Genomic DNA, 13,527 nt, shown 5'->3' with positions numbered 1-13,527 from the left:
ACCCGAACGAAAGGCCATTTGTTCCCCTGACCTGGTGGGCCAGTCCGAAGCCCAACTAGGCCTGTTAGTTGTAGAAATAGCTTAGAAGTAGAATTTATGCATGAGTAGTGATTTACTGTGTATAATAAATGTGCTTTGATTTGAATCTTACTAATTGGTGTATTGAGTTATTGATCATTACTTGAACTTGAACCTCGTGGCGTTATCATAAAGATACCTGGCGACTCGAGAGCAAAGGTTATAAAACAGAGCCAATTGAACCAACCAAAAGTTAGCAACAGGTCCCAGGAACAAATCTGATACCAGTGCGGTGTTCTTCAAACATTCTTTCCGGGGACCCATTTTTACCAACCGGCCAACCTTCGGGACCCAACCCGGCCGACCTTCGCGACCCACGCCGGCCGACCTTCGCGACCCACCATTTTCTCTTACCTTGTTTGCCACTGACAAAAATGGAGGAAATGGTTTTGGGTCCCTTTGGCCCTCGTACACACTCCTCCAATGGAACCTGTTGGATGAAGGTGAAGCCTTCCGGTGTCTCCAACTGTCCAAAGTTCTGCATCCTTTTTCTGTAAAATTATATCAAATAAACCCCCCCCCCCCCCCGTACTTGTAAAAAAAAAATAATAAAATGAGTAAAATAAATGAAAAAGATAAAAATTAAATGGATAAAATAAATGAATAAAATGAATAAACCCCCCCCCCCCCCCCCGAACATGTAAAACAAAAAGCTGCGACCGTTTTTAAAAAAAAGCGGCCGACGATCGGGCCGCGTGCGCAGTGCGGCCGCATTTCTTTTACATGTTCGCGGCCATTTTGAAGGCTGCTTGCAGCCGGCGTTATTAAAAGCCTGCTGCTGCGTCTGTTGCTCGCAGATTTGCGCGATCGGGAGCTTGGCGACGGACTGCTCCGTGACTCTCCTGACACCCGTCGGTCGCGCCCCCGAGTTTGACAATGCCTGTACTAGAGTTATCCTGACGATGAAAGCCAGTGGCTGGCTTGATTACAGGACAAAATTATAAAAGACAAAGCTTGAGGCATCAACAATTGCCACGAATACCCAATCAAAACTGACCATAACAGCACTCAGAATCCCTGTATCATTAGGATTAATCAGTTCTAAACACTTTGGAGAAGTTGGAGAGAACTTTACAGTTTCTTGTGTTTATCTTCTAGAGGTTTAGTATAGAAGTTGTTAAGGAAGGCCATGACTTAAATTCGAATAGGTCTTAACCTCCTAAATAATTTTCTGAGCCTATGAAGATTCCTTAGCCAGGACATCCGGTGGCGGAATGTAGAAGGATGTAGAAGTCGTACACAATGTGGTTCCCGCCAAAGTACTCAGTTTTTGGGCCTTTTAACCTGGTTCCCGGGGACAATTTTCGGATAGACTTGTCCCATTTGATAGCCTTTTACAAGATGTCAAAGACATAAAAAAAGAATACTGGAAAGAAGGTTACAAGAGGATCTGTTACAGAATCTGTTGCAGAAGAATTTGGGAAGGTGCGGAGTCCATTGAACAAAGATGGCGGAGGCAGATTCGTCGGGTGGGGATGAACCCATGTCGGTGGATCAGCTGACGAAGGTAATGGCGGCCGAATTTGAAAGACAATTTGGCAAACATTTTGAGAGACATGGGAGGGAGATGATGGAGACCCTCAAAAGATCAGTGGAGGATGCGCTGGGCCCGATAAAGGAGACATTGGGAAAGACCTCGGAGACGGCGCGGGAGCATAGTGAGATGTTGATGGTGGTGGAGGAGACCCTCTTGCGACGCTTTGACCAGACAGCCTCACTGGAAGCGGGGCTGCTGATGGTGGAGGACAGGAACAAGGGCCCGAGGGCAAAGGTCGAGGACCTGGAAAAATAGGTCGAGGGGGCAGAACCTCAGGATCGTGAGGTTACCGGAGGCGGTGGAGGGCCCGAAGCCAAATGAATACTTTGCTGCGATGTTCCAAAGCTGTTGGGGGAGGAGGATCAGGTCCCCCCACCTCAAGCTGGACAGGGATCACCAGTCGCTCTGGGTGAAACCGACGGGCAAACGATCCACCACAAGCGGTGATGGTGTGCTTTCATAGCTATCGGATGAAATGGGCCTGAAATGGCAATAGAAAATCGAGAGGTGCGGTGGGTAGGCAGGAGTATTTGTATATACCAAGAGTTGCGGCAGGGTTGGATAAGAGGCCTACGGTGTTCAACGGGGCAAAGTCAGCGCTCTCCAGGAGCGGTGTGCATTTTGGTGTGGTGCACTTGGCGAGGCTGAGAGTCAGGCTTAATTCTAGGGATCGTTTCTTCGAGATGGCGGAAGAAGCAGAGGCTTTTGTTAAAGCAAAAGGACTTGGACTGAACTGAGGGGGTTTGAAAGGGGGTTTGATGGTGGTTGGGGCGGAACTGTTTGGGGATGTTGTAATGTTCGTCTTCTTTGTATATAGATATGGTTCATTGAAAATTTAACATTCTGTATCGAGCAAGTATATGTTTTTGGAAGTGGGGGGGGGGGGGGGGGGGCAGGGTGTCAGGGATTCGGGTTAAGGAAGGAAACCGGGTAATTTGTAGCCCAAAATGGAGGATGGGGATGTTGATGGGTTTGAGTTTGGATTATTTTGTGGCAGAGAAAGGGGGCGAGGAAGTTTCGGTTCTTGTCTGTTAGTTATTTTGATATGGGCCCTGGCCTGAGGAGGGGGGCTACCTCACTAACAGGCAGAGGTTGACCAGTGAACGGCAGGGGGGAGGGGTGGTGATGGTGAGGGGAGATAATGGTATGAGAGGAAGTAATTGGAAGATTTTTGGAAGGGGGGGGGTAGATTGCTAACGGTGACCAGGGTTTTATTCTTTGTCTCATCCAGTGGGTGGGGCTGGGGGGCCATCGTGGGTGGGCCCTGACAGCTAGGAGATGAAATATAACCCCTTTCGGTGGAAATGGTTGACTTCAGTGGGGGGGGAGGGGGGGGGGGGGGGGGGGAGGAGGAAGAGACTCCTCGTGTCGTGTTGGGTGCTCTGCTACACAGACGAACCAACACGGTTGCAGATGGTACAACTCTGTTTTATTACTATCAATAACAACATCTGTAAACTTGTTACTGTGGTTCGTTCATTACCCTTTAACCTGTGGACCCAGCCCTAACACTATCTTGGAGAGGCACTCAGCATATGGTGAATGTCTGAGTGGCTTGCTGTGAGCTCTGTGCCCTGAGCTGTCTCCTGCTGGAATTAGCGGGAACTGTGCTGTTCCCAGTTTTATAGTGCGTGTGCCCTTGCTTGTGATTGGCTGTGATGTCGCGTGTGTGTTGATTGGTCCGTTGATCTGTCCATCAGTGTGTATGTGTGTTTGCACCATGATGTTTATCTGAATATCATGACATCCCCCCTTTTTTACAAAAATATGTGCCTATGTGTTAATAAATATAGATGTGTACTGAGCGCAGCTGAATGTGTGTGTGCAATATCTACAACATGTACATGAGGCTAAACTATATGCATAGGAAGGTGTCAGGTGCAACATAGCAACGAGGTTGCACCATAAACAAAACAAGTGTAAACATCAAGCATCAAAACAAACTCCTGTAACAACAAAAAGAGAAACATATTAACATTGTGGCATAAAAATTTAGTGAGTCCAACGTTCAAACAGGCTCATAAGTCCAGCCTAGTAGGTGGGCGACGAATTTGGGTTGACCGTTAGTGGCACATCATTCATCACCCGGATTGACACTGTTCACTGGCATCGGCTGGTGAGTCCTGCTGGGGACATCCGGTTCCTGTCAATGACCGCAACACGGAAGGCTTCCCGTCGTCTGCATCACCGGTCTGTATATCGTCCGGGTATGACTCGGTGTATGGAGGCTGAATGGCCCGCACGTCCCTGCGAGACTGGCGGAATTGGGGAGCGTTGGCAGGTTGAGCTGCTCAACAGCAGGCAGCGTAGTGGCCCATCTTGCCACAGCGGAGGCATTGTCGATTCTTTGCTGGACATTGCCACTTTAAATGTGCGGATCCACAGTTGCCGCACGTCGTGACATCATGGCGTTCGTTGCGCCATCGCGCATGCGCAGTTCGGTCCTGCGTAGAGCGTGCCTGCACGTCACGTCCCTCTGCGTCAACATCTCTTTTGGCGCGTGCAAGCACGGGAGGCCGCGGAAAGCGCACAAAATGGCCGCCCTCATCTGGGCCGTGGGCCGGGAGGAATTCGATCGCTTGGACCCGCTCGGCCTCGTAAGACACCTGCCTTGCCGATTCGGCCGCATAGGACCCCTGCTGTGCCGATTCGGCCGCCTGGAATTGGGAGTAGTGGCTGGTCGCGTTTTCATGGAGGACGCAGGCTTCGATGGCGGTGGCTAGGGTGAGGCTTTTAATTTTGAGGAGCTGCTGGCGTAGGGTGCCCGAGGTGACCCCAAAAACTATCTGGTCCCGAATCATGGAATCGGAGGTGGCCTCGTAACCGCAGGACTGCGCGAGGATACGGAGGTGTGGAAGGAAAGATTGAAATGGCTCATCCTTACCCTGCAGGCGCTGCTGGAAGAGGTACCTCTCAAAGCTCTCATTTACCTCGATGCTGAAGTGTTGCTCGAGTTTAAGAAGGACCGTCTTGTACTTCGTCTTGTCCTCACCTTCCGCGAACACCAGGGAGTTGTAGATGTGGATGGCGTGTTGCTCTGCCGTGGAGAGGAGGAGGGCGATTTTCCTGGTGTCCGAAGCATTCTCCCTTTCTGGGGCTTCTAGGAAGAACTGGAAGCGCTGTTTGAACAACTTCCCGTTAACGCCGAGGTTTCCAGCGATTTGGAGCGGCTGCGGCGGGCTGATGGTGTCCATGGCGCAGGATGGCGGATTCCTGAAGATGTGTAGGTAGGTCTCACAGTTGCTGGGTTCCAATCCTGGCACTATGTCGTGTTGGGTGCTCTGCTACACAGACGAACCAACACGGTTGCAGATGGTCAACTCTGTTTTATTACTATCAATAACAACATCTGTAAACTTGTTACTGTGGTTCGTTCATTACCCTTGAACCTGTGGACCCAGCCCTAACACTATCTTGGAGAAGCACTCAGCACATGGTGGATGTCTGAGTGGCACGCTGTGAGCTCTGTGCCCTGAGCTGTCTCCTGTTGGAATCAGCGGGAACTGTGGTGTTCCCCGTTTCATAGTGCAAGTGCTCTTGCTTGTGATTGGCTGTGATGTTGCGTGTGTGTTGATTGGTCCGTTGATCTGTCCATCAGTGTGTATGTGTGTTTGCACCATGATGTTTATCTGAATATCACGACACCCCGGTTAGATTGGTCACATGGAATGTGCAGGGTTTGCGGGGCCTACTGACGCGAGTGAGAGTTGTCTCCCATTTGAAGAATTTAAGGGCTAATGCGGTGCTTTTGCAGGAGACCCACCTGCGGGTGAGGGAGCAGATTAGGCTCAGAAGGGTTAGGTAAGTCAGATGTTCCACTCAGGCTTTAATAGCAGGGCCCAGGGATGGGTAGCACTTCTAATTAATAAAAGAGTTTGGTTTCAGATGGGGAAGGTGGTAGCGGATCAGGGAGGTAGGTACGTGATAGTTACAGGGACGGTGGAAGACAAGTTAGTGGTCCTGGTATATGTTGGGGGGGGGGGGGGCATAGGGAATTCTCCTTCTTTTTTCCGGTGCGTAAAGTGTATTCGCGAATTGACGTTTTTATGAAAGGGAGGTCGCTGCTGCCAGGGGTGAGGAAAGTGGAATATTTCCCGATAATGATTTGGAATCATGCTCTGCACCTGGTAGACGTGGTATTGGGGCCGGGGCAGCGGTCGGAGTGGAATTTAGATGTGGGGCTGCTGGCAGGTTTCGGATCTTGTCCTCGGATCCCAAGGGCGATCGATGAATGTGTGGGGTTTAATTAGAATCAGGACGTTCCACCCTCGGTTCTGTGGGAAGGCGGTGAGAGGGGAGATAATCTCGCTTAAGGTGCATATAGATAGGGAGGCAAGACAAACGTTGGTGGATGAGATCCTGGAGGTCGATGGTAGGTACTCGAGGAATCCCATCCCAGAGTTCCTGGTTAGTAGGAAGAAGCTGCAGATTGATTTACTGACACAGATAAGGCAGTGAGCCAGCTGCAGCTGCGGTGCTCTGTATGGGGAGAAGGCCAATCGTCTAGGGCAGCACGGTAGCACAAGTGGATAGCACTGAGGCTTCACCGTGCCAGGGACCCGGGTTCGATTCCCGGCTTGGGTCACTGACTGCGGAGTCTGCATGTTCACCCCGTCCAAAGACGTGCAGGTTAGGTGGATTGGTCATGATAAATTGCCCTTAGTGACCAAAAAGGATAGGAGGGGTTATTTGGTTGCGGGGATAGGGTGGAAGTGAGGGCTGAAGTGAGGGCTTAAGTGGGTCGGTGCAGACTCGATGGGCCGAATGGCCTGCTTCTGCACTGTATGTTCTATGTCTCTTGGCTTGCTAGTTGAGGCAGCAGGCGGCCTCCCGAAAGACTGTTCAGATCTGGAACCTGTTCGGGTGGTGGGTTGTGTCCACGCCAGATAAATGGGGCGTTTGAGGAATTCTACAAGAATCTTTTTGGTCGGAGCCACCTGGGGAGGAGTCAGATATGGTGGAGTTTTTGGAGGTCTCGGAGTGTCCTAAGATGGAGGAGGAAGACTGGGAAGGACTGGAAGGGCCTTTGGATGCGAAGAAGGTCCTGGCATCTATTGGGTAAATGCAAACGCGCAAGGCAATGGGGCCTGATGGGTTCCTGGTGGAGTTTTATACAATGTTTGCATTTGGTACCGTTGCTGGTGGAGATGTTTGAGGACGTGGTAGCACTGGGTTCTCTTCCCAAGACGTTGCTGCAAGCCTCCATTACGTCTCTCTTAAAAAATGATATGGACCTGGTGGTGTAGGTCGTACTGCCCGATTAAATGTGGATGCTAAGATATTGGCCAAGGTACCAGCACTGAGGCTGGAGCAGTGTCTCCACAGGTTATTGGGGAGGATCAGACAGGTTTCGTTAAGGGTCGGCGACTGTCGATGAATGTGCGGCAGTTGTTAAATGTGGTGTTGTCCCCAGCAAAGGGGATGGAGCAGGAAGTCATTGTTGCATTGGATGCCGAGAAGTCCTTTTTTCAGGGAGTTGAGAAATTGATTTTGTCCTTTATCTGGGCAGGCAAAGTGGTGAGGATTCGGAAGGCCAGTCCGTCAGGGAACCGACAGTCGGGGTCTTGGCGTTGCCAAACTTGATATATTATTACTGGGTGGCGAATGCGGACAGGATGTTGGGTTGGTGTGGGAGTCCTGAGGCTACATGGGTGTGGATGGATGGAGTCACAATTATGTAGGGGACTGGGGTTGAAGGCATTAGCTGCGGCCTTGCTCCCGTTCTCACCGGTGAAATATCCGGCTAATCTGGTGGTTATCTACCACTCTGAAGATATGGAAACAATTTCAACAACATTTTAACTTCGGGGTAATATCGACGCTGACTCTGAGCCACGTGAATCATGGGCTGGATTCTCCGTCCGCGGGATCCTCCGCTTCGCCGGCAGCAAACTCACGCCCGTGGATTTCCTGACGGCGTGGGGGTGCCCACAATGGGAAACCCCACTGGCCGGCTGCCATGATGGAGAATCCCACTGCCGAAGGGGCACCAGAAAACAGGTGCAGCGGCACGGAGAATCCACCCCATATGTTTGAGCCTGTGAGGTTAGACACTATGTTTGTGGGATGGGAAGCGAGGGGGTTGGAGAGAATGGGGGATCTGTTTTCAGAGGGACAGTTTGCAAGTTTGGAGGAGTTAATGGAGAAATTTGAGCTCTCGTGATCTGATGCATTCATAAGACCATAAGATATGGGGCAGAATTAGGCCATGTGGCCCATTGATTCTGCTCCGCTATTCGATCAGGGCCGAAGTGTTCCTCTTCCCATTCTCCTGTCTTCTCCCCATAAGAAGGGCCTGTACTGCAGTATCGTTCTATGTTAACCCCTGATCTACATATCAATCAAGAAATCCCTTCAGATACCTACAAGTTCTCAATTTTGCAAAACGGATTTTCCGACATTCCCTGTGGCACTGCCAGCCTTGTGGATGGAGAGGGTTCTTTCACTCACTGCCAGCCTTGTGGATGGAGAGGGTTCTTTCACTCACTGCCAGCCTTGTGGAGGGAGAGGGTTCTTTCACTCGCAGGCTTGGAGGAGGGGATTTACCTCAGGTAATTATGGAAGGATCATGGCTGAAGACGCAGTATTGGTGGAGGGAGTCAAGGCCAAATGGAGGAGGAGTTGGGGCTGGTTTTGGAGGGGGTGTGGAGTGAGGCCCAATGGAGGCTGAACGCCACATCCCCGTGTGCGAGACTTGGCTTAATACGGTTTAGGGTAGTTCATTTGACTAGGTCTGGGATGAGCAGGTTTTTTTGCGAGCGTTGGGAGAGGTCTGGCTAACCATATGCACCTCGTGGGGTCTTGGTCACCTTCTTCAGCACCATGTCGCTGATTCTGCAAATTCGACTAGAAGCCTGTCCCTTGGGGATCATATTTGGGGTGTTGGAGCTGCAGACGGGGGCCGATGTCCTGGTCTTCGTCTCGCCGATTGCTCAAAGGTTGGTGCTGATGGGATGGAGGTCAGCTTCTCCACCCAGTGCCTTAGTGTGGCTGGGGGATATTATGGAGTTTTTATACCTCGAGATGGTCAAGTACACGGTGAGGGGCAGCGCGGTAGCACCGTGGTTAGCACTGCTACCTCAAAGCTCCGGGGCACAGTGGTTAGCACTGTTGCTTCACAGCTCCAGGGTTCCGGGTTCGATTCCGGCTTGGATCACTGTCTGTGCGGAGTCTGCACGTTCTCCCAGTGACTGCGTGGGTTTCCTCCGGGTGCTCCGGTTTCCTCCCACAAGTCCCGAAAAACGGCTGTTAGGTAATTTGGACATTCTGAATTCTCCCTCAGTGTACCCGAACAGGCGCTGGAATGTGGCGACTGGGGGCTTTTCACAGTAACGTCATTGCAGTGATAATGTAAACCTACTTGTGACAATTGGGGGGTTCTATCGGCAGCCGTTTATCTTGTACTTTAAAGAGCTGGTCACCATTAGTGTTGGGGGGTTTCTCTTGCTGGGAGGGAGGGGTTTGTGATTGGGGGCGTTGTGTTGTTTCAGCATTATGTATAAAATGGAAAATGTTTGAATAAAAATATTTTCAAAAGATTCTCTAGCTAATTCGACATTACTGCATTCCCCAACAGGTAGGATAGGTTATCAATTAATTTGGTTCAATCCTGAATTATGTTTTGCTCTAACTCACTAGAAACATTTATTAAAGTTTTTAAATATTTTTCCATATGTTGCACACTCAATTTGGATTATTTTCAAAGATAGTACTTTGTTCTGACAAGAGTAATGGTAATGGATTGATTCATCATTAGCTTTCCTGTTAATCTTCCTAGTCAGAAAATACAAGGAAATGACATTGTATCGAACCTGGGTCCTCCTCAACTAACTGACTTCCGCAAAAAATGTTGCACAAGATTCTCAAGAAATTTCAGATATCAGTTTTGTTCAAAATATTTTGACTTGCATCACTCTTCGATTTCTCCTCTCATTTCCTTTCAATTTTGGAGTATATTTAATTTAATCTAAGAACCCCGAAGAGATTCAATGACTTCATAATACCTATTTTATGAAATTGTCAATGATCTCATTCCTGCTTGATAATAGGTCTAATACATCCAAGTGAAAGCATTTATTGCAGCCTGCTACCATTTTGCCTATCCTCCATCAACACTAAGCAGACAGTGAAGATTATATACAAACTCACAAAGCGTGTTTGATCAGGATTAATTAGTAAATATCACTGTATTCACGGCAATAAAATGCTTGAATCACAATTTAAAAGTAAAATCTGTGGAATGTAAACAAAGAGGGGATGTTATCATTCTTTTTTTAAAAAACAATCTTTATCATTGTCACAAGTAGGCTTACATTAACACTGCAATGAAGTTACTGTGAAAACCCCCCAGTCGCCACACTCCAGCGCCTGTTCGGGTACACAGAGGGAGAATTCAGAGTGTCCAATTCACCTAGCAGCACATCTTTCGGGACTGTGGGAGGAAACCGGAGGAAACCCACGCAGACACGGGGAAAATGTGCAGACTCCACACAGACAGTGACTCAAGAAGGAATCGAACCTGGGACCCTGGCGCTGTGAAACAGTGCTAACCACTGTGCGGCCGGCATTCTCTAGAATCTGAACATATCTGTGATGAACTGAATGTCAGGGAAAGCTCAAGGTCATCACATGATCAGTGACATCAAGAGGTGAGATGTGGGTGAGGTGAGGCTGACCGCCCTTGACATCAAGGCAGCATTTAACAGAGTGTGGTATCAAGGAGCCCTTGCAAAACTGGAGTCAATGGGAATCAAGGGGAAAACTCTTTATTGCTTGGAACCATACCTAGTACAAAGGAAGTTGTTGGAGGTCATCATCTCAGTCCCACAACATTGTTGCAAGAGTTCTCATTGTAGAGTCCTGGGCCCGTCCCAAAGCCTGTCCACCGTATTCAAGGCACAAATCAAAAGTGTGACTGAATACTCTCCATGTGCCTGGACAAGTACAGATCCAACAACACCCAAGAAACATAACACCATCCAGGACAAAGCAACCTCCTTGATTGGCACCCCACCCACCATCGACCCAGAGTGGCAGCAATATGTATCATCTACAAGAGACACTGCAGGAACTCACCAAGGCTCCTTCAACAGCACCTGCCAAGCCCTCGACCTATACTACATAAGGCCTACAGAAGCATGGGAACATCACCAACTGAAGATTCACCTCCAAGCCATATACCAACCTGAATTGGACTATATCATCGTTCATTCACTGTGACTGGGGTATAATACAGGAACCCCTTGCCTAACAGCACTGTGGGTGTACCTCCACCACCTTCTCAAGGGCAATTAGGGATGGACAATAAATACTGGCCTAGCCAGAGATGCCCACATCGCCTGAATGAATAAATAAAGTTGTAATGGAGTTTTTTTTTATGGCCATGAGGAGATAATCAATAGCTTCTTAGATTTCTTCCAACCTACAATTAGAATATGTAGTCGGTCCACTTCCTTGACCCATTGAAATGAAAATCTAATAAGTATCATTATCTACAATGCTTGATTTAGTTCAAGTGGGATCAAGGGAAATAGCCTTAAAGGCATAGCCTGAAAACTTAGTAAATAAATGGCAGCTGAGTGTTAGACAGAATGGTGCCTAGACTTGAGCATACTCCCAAGTAAGCATAAATGCTAAATGCAGCTGTTTTATTTGTCTGATAGGAGACTGAAAAAACATCAAACAAAATAGGCAGGTGTTAACATGATTGATAACAAGGAAATAAGCATCTTACAACAGCAAAAATTCGAACATCCAGTCAGAAATTTATATCCAGGTATGGGTACATAATAGATTCACAGCAGCTACATTCTTGATCATTTGACAATGTGCTGTCATGTGGTTTTTTTTCATGTCTGCTGCACAAAGGTGGGAGAATGAGCCCCAATCCAGAGGGGAAAATGTGATATATCCTAAGCCAGCAAGTGTCTACGTGTCTACTAAATCAAATAGCTGGAGTAGGTTGGACATCAAAACTCTTTCCACGGGAAGCAAAAGCAGCTCCTCTGTGTTGAATTCTGACAAACAGATGAAGGGAGAAACTAGAGGCAGTCTTTACTTGGAATAGATTTATTTGGAAATTCTCAGCAGTTCATTGTTTTCCGGTTGACTACAATCTAGGGAGATCTCAAACCTCTGGAGAAGCACAGAAACATTAACAATGACTTCCCAATACTGTGTTTAACTGAACGAGAGCTTGCCAGACGCTGCTCTCAGTCCCAGAGGTATAATAATAGTGAACATGACAGTTTTGCCGTCATTACTACTGCAACATCTTTGCTGCTATGTTTGCTGTACCATTGATCGAGTTGCTGTTCCCACACACCACTCCCACTTGTGGAAGGACTGGCAATGAGCAGCACAGATGTAAAGTGATTGACAAAATAAGTAAACGCAACACAGGAAAAATGTTTTCCACGCAGTGAGTGATTGGGGTCTGGAATATACTACCTGGGAAGTGTGGTGGTGGTAGATTCAATTGAGGCATTCAAAAGGGAATTAGATATTATCTGCGAAGAATGAATGTGCGGAGTTATGGAGAGAAGGCAGTCAAACGTCCTAGGTGAATTGCTCATTTGGTGAGCTAGTGCAGCCCAATGGGCCGAATGTATCCATTCAGTCCTATATCCATTCTATGATTCACACTGTGAAACGTTACAGATGTGTCTCCTGACTTCACTAAACTTCAATGTCAGTAAGTGTTGGTTTGTGTGTGCTCGAACAGCCGTCGCGACAATGCTCTCCACCTCTCTGTACTTAACCTCAATTGATACATTTAACAATGTCGACCTGGATTTTCATCTTCAACATGGGTAGCAGGAATCGCAAAACTTTCCATCTCAGCCTGCCTCGGGGAAAAGCCGCAAGGATGGGACTTACTATGGGCCAGCGGAGGGCGGGTGCCACCTTGAGTTGGGCCAGCTGATCCAGGTACAAGGTCAGAGGCAACCAAAGGGACTGCCAGGTGGGCTGTTTAAAAGGCCCAGCTCGGTACTGTGGGACCTTCATAGTGCTTCACCTACAGTGCAGAAGGAGGCCATTCGGCCCATCGAGTCTGCACCGGCTCTTGGAAAGAGCACCCTACCCAAGGTCAACACCTCCACCCTATCCCCATAACCCAGTAACTCCACCCAACACTAAGGGCAACTTAGCATGGCCAATCCACCTAACCTGCACATCTTTGGACTGTGGGAGGAAACCGGAGCACCCGGAGGAAACCCACGCAGACACGGGGAGGATGTGCAGACTCCGCACAGACAGTGACCCAAGCCGGAATCGAACCTGGGACCCTGGAGCTGTGAAGCAATTGTGCTATCCACAATGCTACCGTGCTGCCCAGTTAAACCGGCTGTTTGAACCTTGTCCCAGTTAAAACAAAAACAGAAGGTCCTCCAGCCCTCATCATCTTCACCCTGACTCAGTCAAAATCCAGGTGTAGGGTCATAGCTAGTAGCACATTGAAAGTATTGGTGCATCCAGAACGGAGTTCTTCATGCCCTGCTCACTGTAACTCCTCAGCTGTTTCTAGTTCATTTCTCTCTCTTCTTTAGCATTGTAGGGAAAACTGCTCAGCAGATGATGGGATCTAATGTATTTTTCCTCCTGCACATCTCTTTTGTGAAACTATAAAAGTGGTGCTGGAAGGAAACAGGAATCGGCCCACAAAGCTACCGGTGATTATCTTGCTGTCAATCTAATATTTCAAGATTCTAATTATTGCAAAAATTCAATAGCAGAGATTTCTGTCTAAAATAATTGTTGAACAACTTGCAGCCTCCTTAAAACACACTTCTGGCTTTAAAACGAGTTTGACCATTTGTACATCTGAGAAATCTTGTCAAGTCACAGAGATTTGAGCATGCACATTTAATGAGTGTCCCCTGGAAACTCACTGGGGAAATGGACTTGAACAA

General features: G+C 48.3%; 1 protein-coding gene across 7 annotated transcripts in view; it reads right to left on the bottom strand.

The window, feature by feature from the left end:
* Nucleotides 1-13,527, bottom strand: part of LOC140408248 (sodium/hydrogen exchanger 9B2-like) — a 261,503-nt gene that overhangs the window by 186,633 nt on the left and 61,343 nt on the right. The gene's annotated exons all lie outside the window — the stretch shown is intronic.

Source organism: Scyliorhinus torazame, chromosome 3 (assembly GCF_047496885.1).
Source record: "Scyliorhinus torazame isolate Kashiwa2021f chromosome 3, sScyTor2.1, whole genome shotgun sequence".
In the NCBI taxonomy this organism is placed as follows: domain Eukaryota; kingdom Metazoa; phylum Chordata; class Chondrichthyes; order Carcharhiniformes; family Scyliorhinidae; genus Scyliorhinus; species Scyliorhinus torazame.
The sequence above is the reverse complement of the archived record's forward strand: the minus strand, read 5'-3'. Positions and strand labels throughout refer to the sequence as shown.